Source organism: Carcharodon carcharias, chromosome 9, assembly GCF_017639515.1.
Source record: "Carcharodon carcharias isolate sCarCar2 chromosome 9, sCarCar2.pri, whole genome shotgun sequence".
NCBI classification, from domain to species: domain Eukaryota; kingdom Metazoa; phylum Chordata; class Chondrichthyes; order Lamniformes; family Lamnidae; genus Carcharodon; species Carcharodon carcharias.
In genome coordinates, this window is record NC_054475.1 from 159,146,900 (window position 1) to 159,159,594 (window position 12,695).

The following is a 12,695-nucleotide window of genomic DNA, read 5'->3' on the forward strand; positions in this document are numbered from 1 at the left end:
TGGTGTAGGTACACCTACAGTTCTGTTAGGAAGGGAGTTCCAGGATTTTAACCCTGCGACAGCGAAGGAACGGCGATATATTTCCAAGTCAGGATGGTGAGTGACTTGGAGGGGAACTTCCAGGTGGTGGTGTTCCCATCTATCTGCTGCCCTTGTCCTTCTAGATGGTAGTGGTCATGGGTTTGGAAAGTGCTGTCGAAGGAGCCTTGGTGAATCCCTGCAGTGCATCTTGTAGATGGTACACACTACTATGCATCGGTGGTGAAGGGAGTAAATGTTTATGGATGTGGTGCCAATCAAGTGGGCTGCTTTGTCCTGGATGATGTCAAGCTTCTTGTGTGTTGTGGGGACTGCACTCGTCCAGGCAAGTGGAGAGTATTCCATCACATTCCTGATTTGTGCCTTGTCGATGGTGGACAGACTTTGGGGAGTCTGGAGGTGAGTTACATGTTGCACGATTCCTTGCCACTGACCTCCTCTTGTAGTCACAGTATTTATATGGCTAGTCCAGTTCAGTTTCTGGGCAGTGGTAATCCCCAGGATGTTGATGGTGGGGGATTCAGTGATGGTAATGCCATTGAACATCAAGGGGCGATGGTTGGATTCTCTCTTGTTGGAGATGGTCATTCCCTAGCACTTGTGTGGCACAAATGTTACTTGCCACTTGTCAGCCCAAGCCTATATATTGTCCAGGTCTTGCTGCATTTAGACATGGACTGCTTCAGTATCTGAGTCGTCGCGAATGGTACTTAACATTGTACAATCATCAGCGAACATCCCCACTTCTGACCTTATGATAGAAGGAAGTCATTGATGAAACAGCTGAAGTTGATTGGGCCAAGGACACTACCCTGAGGAACTCCTGCAGTGATGTCCTGGAGCTGAGATGACTGATCTCCACCAACCACAGCCATATTCCTTTGTGTTAGGCATGACTCCAACCTGCGGAGAGTTTTCCCCCTGATTCCCATTGACTCCAGTTTTGCTAGGGCTCCTTGATGCCACACTCGGTCAAATGCTGCATTGATGTCAAGGGCAGTCATTCTCACCTCACCTCACCTCGGGAGTTCAGCTCTTTCATCCATGTTTGAACCAATGCTGTAATGAGGTCAGGAGCTGAGTGGCCCTGGCGGAACCCACACTGGGCATCAGTGAGCAGGTTATTGCTAAGCAAGCGCCACTTGATAGCATTGTTGATGACCCCTTCCATTACTTTACTGAAGATTGAGAGTAGACTGATGGGATAGTAATTGGCTGGGTTGGATTTGTCCTGCTTTTTGTGTACAGGACATACCTGGGCAATTTTCCACATAGCCCGGTAGATGCCAGTGGTATAGCTATGCTGGAACAGCTTGGCTAGGGGCACAGCAAGTTCTGGAGCATAAGTCTTCAGTACTATTGCTGGGATATTGTCAGTAGCCAGTGCCTTCAGCCGTTTCTTGATATCACGTGGAGGGAATTGAGCTAGCTGAAGACTATGACACTGGGGACCTCCATAGGAGGCCGAAATGGATCATCCATTTGGCACTTCTGGCTGAAGATTGTAGCAAATTATTCAGCCTTAACTTTTGCACTGCTGTGCTGGGCTCCTCCATCATTGAAGATGGGGATATTTGTGGAGCCTCTTCCTCCAGTGAGTTGCTTAATTGTCCACCACCATTCATGACTGGATGTGGCAGGACTGCAGAGCTTAGATCTGATCCATCAGTTGTTGGATCGCTTAGCTCTGTCTATCACTTGCTGCTGATGCTGTTTGGCATACAAGTAGTCCGGTGTTGTAGCTTCACCAAGTTGACACCTCATTTTTAGGTATGTCTGGTGCTGCTCCTGGCATGCCATCCTGCACTCTTCATTGAACCAGGATTGATCCCCTGGTTTGGTGGTAATGGTAGAGTGGGGGATATGTCGGACCATGAGGTTACAGATTATGTTTGAGTACAATTCTGCTGCTGCTGATGGCCCATAGACCCTCATGGATGCCCAGACTTGAGTTGCTAAATCTGTTCGAAGTCTATCCCATTTAGCACAGTGGTAGTGCCACACAACACGATGGAGGGTATCCTCAATGTGAAGACGGAACTTCCTCTCCACAATGGCTGTGCGGTGGTTGCTCTTACAGATACTGTCATGAACAGATGCATTTGTGGCAGACTAGTTATTGAGGAAGTTTTTCCCTCTTGTTAAGTATGTTTTTCTCTCGTTGGTTCCCTCACCACCTGCGGTAGACCCAGTCTAGCAGCTATGTCCTTTAAGACTCGGCCAGTTCAGTCAGTAGCAGTGATGGTGGTGCCCGGGACATTAATTGTAAGGTATGATTCCATGAGGATGACTATGTCAGACTGTTGCTTGACTAGTCTGTGAGACAGCTCTCCCAATTTTGGCATGAGCCCGCAGATGTTGGCAAGGAGGACTTGAGGGTTGAAATTGCCGTTTTCATTTCCGGTGCCTAGGTCGATGTCAGGTGGTCCGTCCAGTTTCATTCTTTTTTGTGACTTTGTAGAGGTTTGTTACAACTGAGTGGCTTGCTAGGCCATTTCAGTGTCAACCACATTGTTGTGGGTCTGGAGTCACATGTAGGCCAGACCAGGTAAGGACGACAGGTTTCCTTCCCTAAAGGACATTAGTGAACAATAGACAATGGTTTCATGGTCATCATTAGACTTTTAATTCCAGATGTTTATTGAATTCAAATTCCACCATCTGCTGTAGTGGGATTCGAACCCAGGTCCCGAGAGCATTACGCTGCATGTCTGGATTACTAGTGCAACGACAATGCCGCTACACCATCACCTCCCCCATCTACGAGCGGATGCTTCTATTTAAGATCAATGAGGTTATGCATTAAAAACTTTCATTGATCACAATTCTGGGTAATTTTCAGCTATAGGTTTGAAAGTCTGTCCTGGTCAGTTGGTTTGCACGCACCAGAAAGTAACCAAATTTATCTGACAGCAACCTTTAACAAAAAGAGGGGTATTTTTCTCTGCTGTACGTCACATGTGCAATGGTAAAGTTAGACATCAACAGGCAATGACAGTTAGGGGCAAAACACAAACCAGCACACGTCATGGGATGGACTTTGGGAGACCACCGGAGGTGTGAACAGAAGTGGGCGGACCTGGAAATGCCTGGCGCTGACTAGCGTGCCAGGATCTTCCTGCCTGCATGCCATTTTTATTGGTGACAGCTAACCACCCACAAGTGACGGGTAGCTTGTTAACATAATTGAAAGGCCAATGGTCCCTCATGGCATCTGTAAGCTGGCGAGGGCATGGGAGTCACCTTTCAGCAGCAGGCTAGGAAACCAGTATTCCAGGATCAATCTGAGGCTCTTTCTCCCTCCCCGCTCCGCACCCCCCACCCCCACTCCGCAATGGTAAGCTGGCAACGGTGGTCAATTCTTTTTGAAAATTTTCGAAAAGACTGAGGGGTTGCCTCCATCTTGAAGCAGCCTCTCTCTCCCTTATCTGCATTGGCAGGCTGTGGTTCCCTGAGTGGTCCTCCTATTGGTCGTCCAGTGTGGGAGAACCACCACCATCACCCCCAGCCCTGCCATCCTTAATTGAATATGGAATGTGCCCTCTGGCCAACAATTCACAGTTCTTTTGAAAGTCAAGTTGGGTGACTGTTTCCGATATGGTGCGGGGTTGAGACCTGAATTTGTTTATGACACTTGGGGGTTCCGGCCCTAATACAAGAATCCAGCTTCATGTGTCACCTGCTTTTAACTATCCACTCAGTAACTTGTGCCAATAATTTACAAGGGATTCGTGTTTCTACTTGGCCCGCACATTCTTCTGAATCATTCACTTAGAGCTAAGTTCTCTTGTAGTCAACAGTTTGGTTGAAACAAGAGGTTTTTTGATAATATTTAGCCACGTTAAAGGTGCTATATAAATGCAAGTTGTAGTTGTTGAAAGAAAGACCTTGCATTGAAAAAAAACTTTCATCACTTCAGGATATCACAAAGAACTTCACAGCCAATCATCCTTCACAACTATTGTTGCAACACAGGCTGTTGCTGTAGTTAATTTGCCAGAAGAAGTTCCCACAAATTTCAATTAGATAAATAACCAGATAACTTGTCTTAGGAGTATTGGGCGGGGAATAATTATTCCTGAAACAGGAGACATGTTGTTGAAGATTTCGATCTTGCACTCATCAAAACAGGCACAAGAGTGCCAAATTTCAAAGACAGCAACAGCTTATACTGCATGTCCCTCCACCCTTCTCTCATGCAGTATAAATTGTTACTCCCTTTGAAGTTTGGTATTCTTGTGTCTGTTCTGATGAGTGTGAGACAAAAAGTTTTGACAGCATGTCTCTCTTTTTAAGCAATACTCATGTTCTATAGGATTAAGTGATTATTTGAATAATTACTCTCCAGGGCACCGGAGCCAATGTCACTGCTCTTTATATGCAATGGGAGATCTTACATTGACTTGAGAGGGCAGACAGCATCTCCATTTAATGTCTCATCTGAAAGATGACAGCTCCCATCAAAAGCAAGACAAATCTACTCCAGCCAATTACTGACCCATCAGTCCACTCTCAGCCATCAGTAAAGTGATGGAAGGTTTCATTGGCAAGGCTATCAAGCAGCACTTACGCAGCAATAACCTGCTTAATGATGCTCAGCTTGGGTTCTGCTAGAGCCACTCAGCTCCAGGCCTCATTACAGCCTCGGTTCAAACATGGACAAAAGAGCTGAACTCCTGAGGTGAGGTGAGAGTGACTGCCCTTGACATCAAGGCAGCATTTTGCCAGGTGTGGCATCTGGTATTTAAAATTGAAGTCAATGGGAATCGAGGAAATCTCTCCAATGGTTGGAGTCATACCCGACACAAATAAAATGGTTGTGGTTGTTGGAGGCCAAGCATCTCAGTCCCAGGACATCGTTGCAAACCTCCTCGGGGCATTGAGCAGTGGAGGCAGGGTCATTGAATATTTTTAAGGCTGAGTTAGATAGATACTTGACTGACAAGGGAGTCAGACTATAGTGAGTAAACAGGAAAGTAGAGGCCACAATCCAATCAGCTATGATCTTATCAAATGGCAAATTGGGCTCCAAGGGTCAAATGGCCTCCTCCTGCTCCTAATTCATATGTTCGTACGTATGTTCATTGTCCTAGGTTTAACCATCTTCAGCTACTTCATCAATAACCTTCCCCCCAGCTTAAAGTCAGAAGTGGGAATTTTAGCTGATTATTGCGCAGTATTCAGTATCATTCGCAATTCCTCAGATGATAAGCACACTTTGTTCACATGCAAGACCTGGACAACATTCAGACTTGAGCTGATATGTGGCAAATAACATTTGTGCCATACAAGTGCCTGGCAATAACTATCTTCAACAAGAGATAATCTAACCCTATCTCATGATATTCAACAGCATTACCATCGCTGAATCCCCCACCATCAACATCCTGGGGAGTTACCATTGACCAGAAGCTGAACCGGAGCAGCCATATAAATACTGTGGCTACAAAAGCAGGTCAAAGGCTGGGAATTCTGTCATGAGTAACTCACCTCTTGACTTCCCAGAGCCTATATACCATCTACAAGGCACAAGTCAGAAGTGTGATGGAATACTCTCCAATTGCATGGATGAGTGCAGTTCTAACAATACTCAAGAAGCTTGACACCATGCAGGACAAAGAAGCCCACTTGACTGGTGCTCTATCCACTACCTTAAACATTCAATCCCTCCACCACCGTGGCATAGTGGCAGCAGAATGTACCTTATACAAGATGCACTGTAGCAACTCATCAAGTCTCCTTGTACAGCACCTTCCATACCTGTGACCTCTTTTCCCTCCAAGGACAAGTGCAGCATATGTATGGGAAAATTGCCACCTGCAAGTTCCCTTCAATTCATACATCATCCTGACTTGAAACCATCTCGCCAATCCTTCACTTTTACTGAGTCAAAATCCTGGAACCCCCTCTGTAACTGGGTGTTCTTAACACTGTGGATGCACCTCCACCACATGGGTTGTAACGGTTCAAGAAGCCACCATATTATGAAGGACAATTAAGAATGGGTAATAAATGATGGCCTTACCAGTGATGTCTACATCCCAAGAACAAATAAGGAAAGAATACTCTGAAACTGCAGCACCAAGAGTAGCAGTCTAGATTGCATGTTCAAAATTCTAGAGTCAGGATTTAACTGGTAATCCTCAAACACTTAATGAGCAAAGTGAATGAAAGAAGAAATCTGACCACTTTCTAGATGCCTTGAGTACTCCTCACAAAATTGCAAAATAAAATTACAAAATAGCATAGACATCTTTGGCACATCTTAGAAATCACATGGTGCGTATGCCAATGAAATAAAGATTTTCCGTATTTATGGGACTATTTGATTCTAAATGTTGATTTCTTTAATGAGAAGTTTTCTAACCACTTTGGAGGAACTTTCATTTGAAATTCAGCTGTGTCATTCATCCTTAATTAAAGTTGTTCAATCCCCATGTTAACCACCAGCTCTAATCCATTGAAATAAGCCTAACATTGGATGTCAATTCATTGAGGCACATTTTTTAATGCATTTATAAAAGCTTGACTCTGGCACTGAAGCAGAGATCCCACAAGAAGGACTATAATCACAAGCTGCTGTCAAATTACACTAACTTTAAATACATTGACAATCTCACTAACCAAAACATCTAAGGGCAAAGGGAATGTGGGTCAGAGAGCACATCAGCCTTGACAATCTATTTCTAATTGTTAAGGGTGCAGGATTGCTGAATGTAAGTTCTACTCTCATTTGGAGAAGTGACCTGCAACAAGAACTATCTATTCAACCAGCACCACTGGCTTTGGAATGTTTAAAGTGAAATCAGAGGTTGAGCCCGTGGCTTCTTATGTATAATTGTAACCCACTCATTGCAGGCAACTCTTAAAATGCTTTGACCAGCAGAAGTCCCACTGCTGGGGCTGGGGATGAGCCACTTTAAGGGGTGGCATGACCAGGGGCTGCAGTTCTCTAGCTTCAGCCAATTAGCCGGCTGCTGCCCTCAGAGCTGCAAGCCCAATCAATGAGCTGGCAGCCATTGCTAGCAGCGGCCATTGCTGAAGATGTTCCTGGACGATGAGAGCACATTGATTGCTGTGTGCCCTGAAAGGCAGGTAAGTGGGACTTGTGGGCCTTGAGTGTCCAAAATGGAGGGTCTCCCCCATCCTGGAGCCCTTGGGGAAGGCATCAGTGTTTCCTTAAATGGCTCGACTGGGCTCCCAATAGGTGGCTTCTATATCACTTTTGCTACCTCTGGCGATAGGTAGTATTGATTAATTCAAATACAAAATGAGATGTCTTTCAGAAAATGATGCAGGTTCACTCTGTACAACTACACTGCATCTGCTTCCTACAAACCCTCACAAGAGTAGGACATTTACCCAACTTTTGAACTGATGTTTCAAAACATTTGTACAGCACAAGAGTAATCTGAACTACAATGTGTGATAAGTGGCCCACACACTTGGACTAACAAGTAATTTTGGGCCTGTGGTTCCCAAAGCTCTCCACCACCAGGGGTTTTCCTCATTGATATTTCTGGGTCTGTTGTAGCTGAATTGATCAAGAATGATTGCCATAATTGTAATAATATTGTCATTCTTATAATGACAACTCGTTAACCTGCATCATGTGATTACCAGGATGGTGGAAGGTGAAGTAAAGGACCTTGGCCTTTTCTTGTCTGGCATTTCTTACATTCCCTTATGAATGGAAATTCCAATGGGGCTCATTAGCTACTGTGGTCTAAATCCTGGTCAGTAAAACTTAGCGCAGGAGTAGAAAATTTCTAAAATCTAAACGAGGAGCAAGGATTCCTCTCCTGTAAATAAAGCTTCAGTAAGCAGATAAAACATAGGGTCATGCTGCATGCCCAGACTGTACCTGCTACTTTAAAACCCTCACACCAGCTTTTGCACAACAGTTATCCAGCTTTTGAATAGATAGTTGGTACACAATACAGACTTCTTGAACTGATAGAAACAGACCTCAGGTCTTATTGCATGATGCAGATCTATTATCGTGTGAGTGACTCCACAAAAGTACTCATGAAGACGTAAGATCACAGACAATGCAAATGGATCTTTTACTTGGCATAGCAGTTAGGAGCATGTAATTCTTTTGCACATAAATTAACTGTGGTTCACAGTTTCCCTTTGCAGTGAGAAGAGAAACAGCTGTTCCAACCATTAGATATTTTAAGAATAGACTAGATATCAAATGAGCGCTGTCATCGTTCAGATCATTTTCCAGGTGTGTTACGTTCCTGAAATGAGGGAAAAAAACAAACCTTCAATTATATGGTGCCTAATTATCCCTCCCAGAAATGCCCCTAAACATATCACATGTGATAAATTAATTACTGTGTTAACTAGGTGAATGTGGCAGCTAATTTTTTTCTAAACGAATGACAATTAAGTGAATGGCCAGTTAAATCGGGTTTGTTGCTCTTGCCTGAGGGAGATCAGGACACTGCCTGGCACTCCTCCAAGCAGCGCAATGGGATCTCTAACATCCACCTGAAAACCAAGGGAAGAGAGAGCTGGAGCCTGGACACAACACCTTCTCTCAATTCAGTACAGAGGGAGTGATGCATTGTCACCAGCAGCATCCTTGAGGTGCAAGTTGGAATTTGCACTTGAGCCATGGAGTGTGGCTTGAATCCGCAACTTTCTGATTCAGAGTTGAGATAATAAGCTGGATATTAACATGGGCCCAACATTTTTTCATTTGTGGGCGGGCTTGGCAGGAACAGGCGGGGACAGTCACGTAGCCGGCCGCTGCCTGTGATCGGCTCTGTGCCACCATTTTACACGGGCGGGCCAATTTAAGGCCCGCCCAGCGTAAGACGCGAGCGGTCAGCACTACCTGTGCGGGAGTGGGGGGGGGAGGAGGGAGAGTCGGGGCCAGCTCTCTTTCGCGCGTGCACACAGAAGGGTGCTTCAATCGTGCCTCAGGGAGATTGAAGCGCTTTTGAAATTACTAAATAAATGGAGTAAAAATTTAACTAAACATGGCCCCTCATGTGAGTGTGTCACATGAGATGGGATATGTTTTAATGTTTCAGAAATTTTTTTAAATTTAATTAACAAAAGCTTTAGTAAACCTCATCCCGTTGGTGGATGAGGTTTCCTAAAAAATGTGAAGGTCACTTTGGCCTTTTCATCTGCCTGCCAACATTAAGGTTGGATGGGTAGCATTAACAATTACACTAATTGCTTCCTTAATAGCCTTAATAGGCCGTTTAAACATCGGCGGGCATGCAGCTGACTCTGGCGCACGCCCGTCGAATGAAGCATCACGAGACAGCGTAATGACAGGGGGGGGGCGGACATTTTATGCCCCCACATGCCGACTGAAAAATTCGGGCCATGGAGTTGGAAAGGGTGCAGAGGGAAGGTAGTGACGGTGGGAGGATTGGATGCTCCTTTAAGCTCAGGAAATCTGGAAGAATGGATTTCCCTCATGCCGCACCAAATTTAGAAATTCTCGTCTTCACTTCCTGATCTCAGTGAACCAGTTCGACAGATGCGCATTTTGGCCAGCAGCTCGGCAGTCTCTTGGCACCAGGCTGTAGCCAGTGGAGGGGAGATGGGTGGGGTTTGTTGTAGGGCAGAGATTGGGGGCCAGGTGGAATCAGAGGCTGGAGCTGCTGGAGGGGCACTGTGGAAGTGGGATGAGGTGGGGGGAGGGGTGGGGTAGCAGTGGGAGGCGGGGGGGGTTTAGGGAAGGAAGACCTTGTGATGGAGATTGGAAGGGTCAGGGGCAGGGGGAGCAGAACAGTTTGGGGAGATGAGGGGTGGAAATTGGAAGGATCAAAGTGTCAATGGGCAGACTGGAAGGGTCAGGCAAAAATGTGATTGGAGTTGGTGAAGCACTGAACATGATCCAGTGGGTAAGTGAAGAGACTATAACCTCCTAGGTCTAGCAGCCCTCCCTTCTTTTGGCTATTGAGTCTCCTAAGGCCCAGAAAACTCAACTGGCCAGGGTTAAGTTTACAACGGTGGTTTAACATTAGGCAAGTGGCCTCATTATAATAATTAAATTGTCAACCAGCCTTTTGGGAGCAGATCATTTGCCCAGCTCATTTCCTTCTCCTCTCCCTTAAAACTGGAGGTTGGAGGGCTGAAAGTGAGTTGGGGTCAGGATTGGGATTTTCAACATTTTGATGCCCTCCCTGGCTCAAACTCGCTTGTTTTGTGGTGGTTAAATTGCAACCCCACCCCCCCTCCAATTACCACACCCCTACACCCCTCCACCCTCCTGTCCCCCAATGAACTCCCATTGCTCTCACTGAGCCAGGTTGACAGGCGCAGTATGTTAGTAACTCGGAAATCTGTGTTGCACCCACATGTCAACAACATCAGGTTCCACCACGAAACTTGCCAACATCATCATTCCAAAGTAAAGAGCATGAAGTAAATAATTAGTCTGACAGTTAAGTAATTAAGCGTAAGACCAGCAAAATTGTTCTGAAATTCCAGCTCTGAATAATTCCAAAGTTAATGATCATAAGAGATACATGACCAGCTGAGCAGCAGCCAACTGCCTCAATTTGCCAAGAATGCCAAGAAGATGAAAGATTTCTGAATCTGAAGCCATGTTGTCAAGGGTTTTTTCGGATAAGCTAATGGATAAATTACAGAGGGAACAACAGATGATCGTAGATGATTTGCGGAGAGATGTGAAGTCCAACCTCGGTGCTGATCCAGCATGGACACGAGGGTCAGTTACTCATGTAAGTAATCGCACCAAATCTATCTGACATCCTAGATACTTAATTAAATCAGACTCGAGCATTTGTTACTTTGATGTCAGGTATAAAAATTATTTTGGTCCCTTGCTTGTAGCTTTATTTTTGTTCAGATGCCTTTATAGCAACAGTTGACATAGTTCCAAAGTAATTAATCCTGTGAAGCAATTTATGGAATTCTATGAAGATTCGAGTGATTTGTTTAATAATGGTTGACACAAGAAAAAAAGGTTGACAGACATCTGAGTCCTGTTATAAAAAATTTTTATGTTATTTAATTTACATGAAATTGAGGGTCAAACTTGGGCACCAGCGAATTTTTGTCTGTTGCCTCTTAAAGATATACTTTATTGGTCTTGAATAAATGCCTAGGTGTAAGTAACCCATACATGTTCCCTGAAGCTGATGTCCTCTCAAACAATGGAAGTAAATTTGCCACTTAGGGGAAGGAAACAGACATTATCTATAATAGCTTCTGATCAAGGAGTATCTGCTGGGAAGGTAGTTGTCTCAAAAATTATTGCTATGATGCTAATGCTCTGCTTTTGATTGCACAAAGTCGGTACTGTTTAATGAACTTGGCTTTCCTTTCAACAGAAAATAAGCAGTGTATCTAGGCAGCAGCTCATTTCTTTTGCCACTCAATTGAACCATCTTTCCATGCCATGAAAATATTATAAAATTCCAATCCAACAGAAATGCGTTTCATGCAAAATTATCAAAAAGCTTAGGTTGCTGAAAGATAAGTGCTGGGAAATCAGACACTTTTTGACTTCAGAAATTGCCTTCATGTATTAGCAAGTAAAAACTATACTAGTGTTCATTTGATAGTGTATCTTGCTTCTTTATGAACATAAATCTTGTTATAAATTCATTTTATAGCATTAGCCAGAATGATGTATTCTGTCAGTGTGTATTTCTCCAGTTATTGAAGTGATCAGATGTGAATGCTGAAACTCTTTTATGGTTCCACATGCAAAAATACATTGTAAAAATGTGATAGTTCATCTTGTAGCAAGCTAACCTATTCATTCTACTCAGGAGAGTGAATAGGTTTCTAAATGTTGATTTACAAGAGGGGTGGGCCCAACTATAGAAAGTATCGAATTGATATGAGTGTGAGGTTTTTTTTAAAAGTATAAATAGAAACCCTGAATTGCAACAGGCAACTGCAGTAGAATGAAAAGCTTTGCATTGATACTATCAGAGGTTCATTAACATGATGAATGTTTAATTAAATGGCACAATTGCACTTTTTACTCAAAACCTCCAATAAAATAACTAATTTTGAGCTGATGTCTACATAGGCAGAGGGGATATGCTCTACCCAAGGAAAGATGTACTAACCTTAAGAGGGAGTGCAACAAATATTCACTACCTTTACTTCTTCTGTTTCTGCTTTAGTTGTGTCGGCATCACAGACTAACATCCATGTTCCGTCAACATTTATGTGGGTAGTACTAGCTAAACCTGGCATGATCTGCTGAAATGGTAGTCCTGATAATGAAAACCTTATAAATAGAAATAATCCAGAGATGGGGCTTGAAGATTTTACCACATTGCTCTCATGGTTGTCTTATATGGAGGCATTGAGTAGAATGGGCCCATATTCTCTGGAGATTAGCAAAAATTAGAATTTGAAATTTGCAAGCTTCTTAGAGGGGCTTGACAATGGAAATGCTGAGAGGTTGCAGAGTCTAGAATTAGGGAGCATAGTCTCAGGATAAGGGTTTGGGCATTTAGGATTGAGATGAGGAAGAATCTGTTCACCAAAAGGATTGTGGATCTTTGGCATTCTCTACCCAGAGAGCTGTAAATGCTCAGTCGTTGAATATATTCAAAGAGTGAGATTGATAGATCATTGGGCACTGAGGGAATCAATAGCTATGGGGATAGACCAGGAAAGTGCAGCTAATAAAGAAG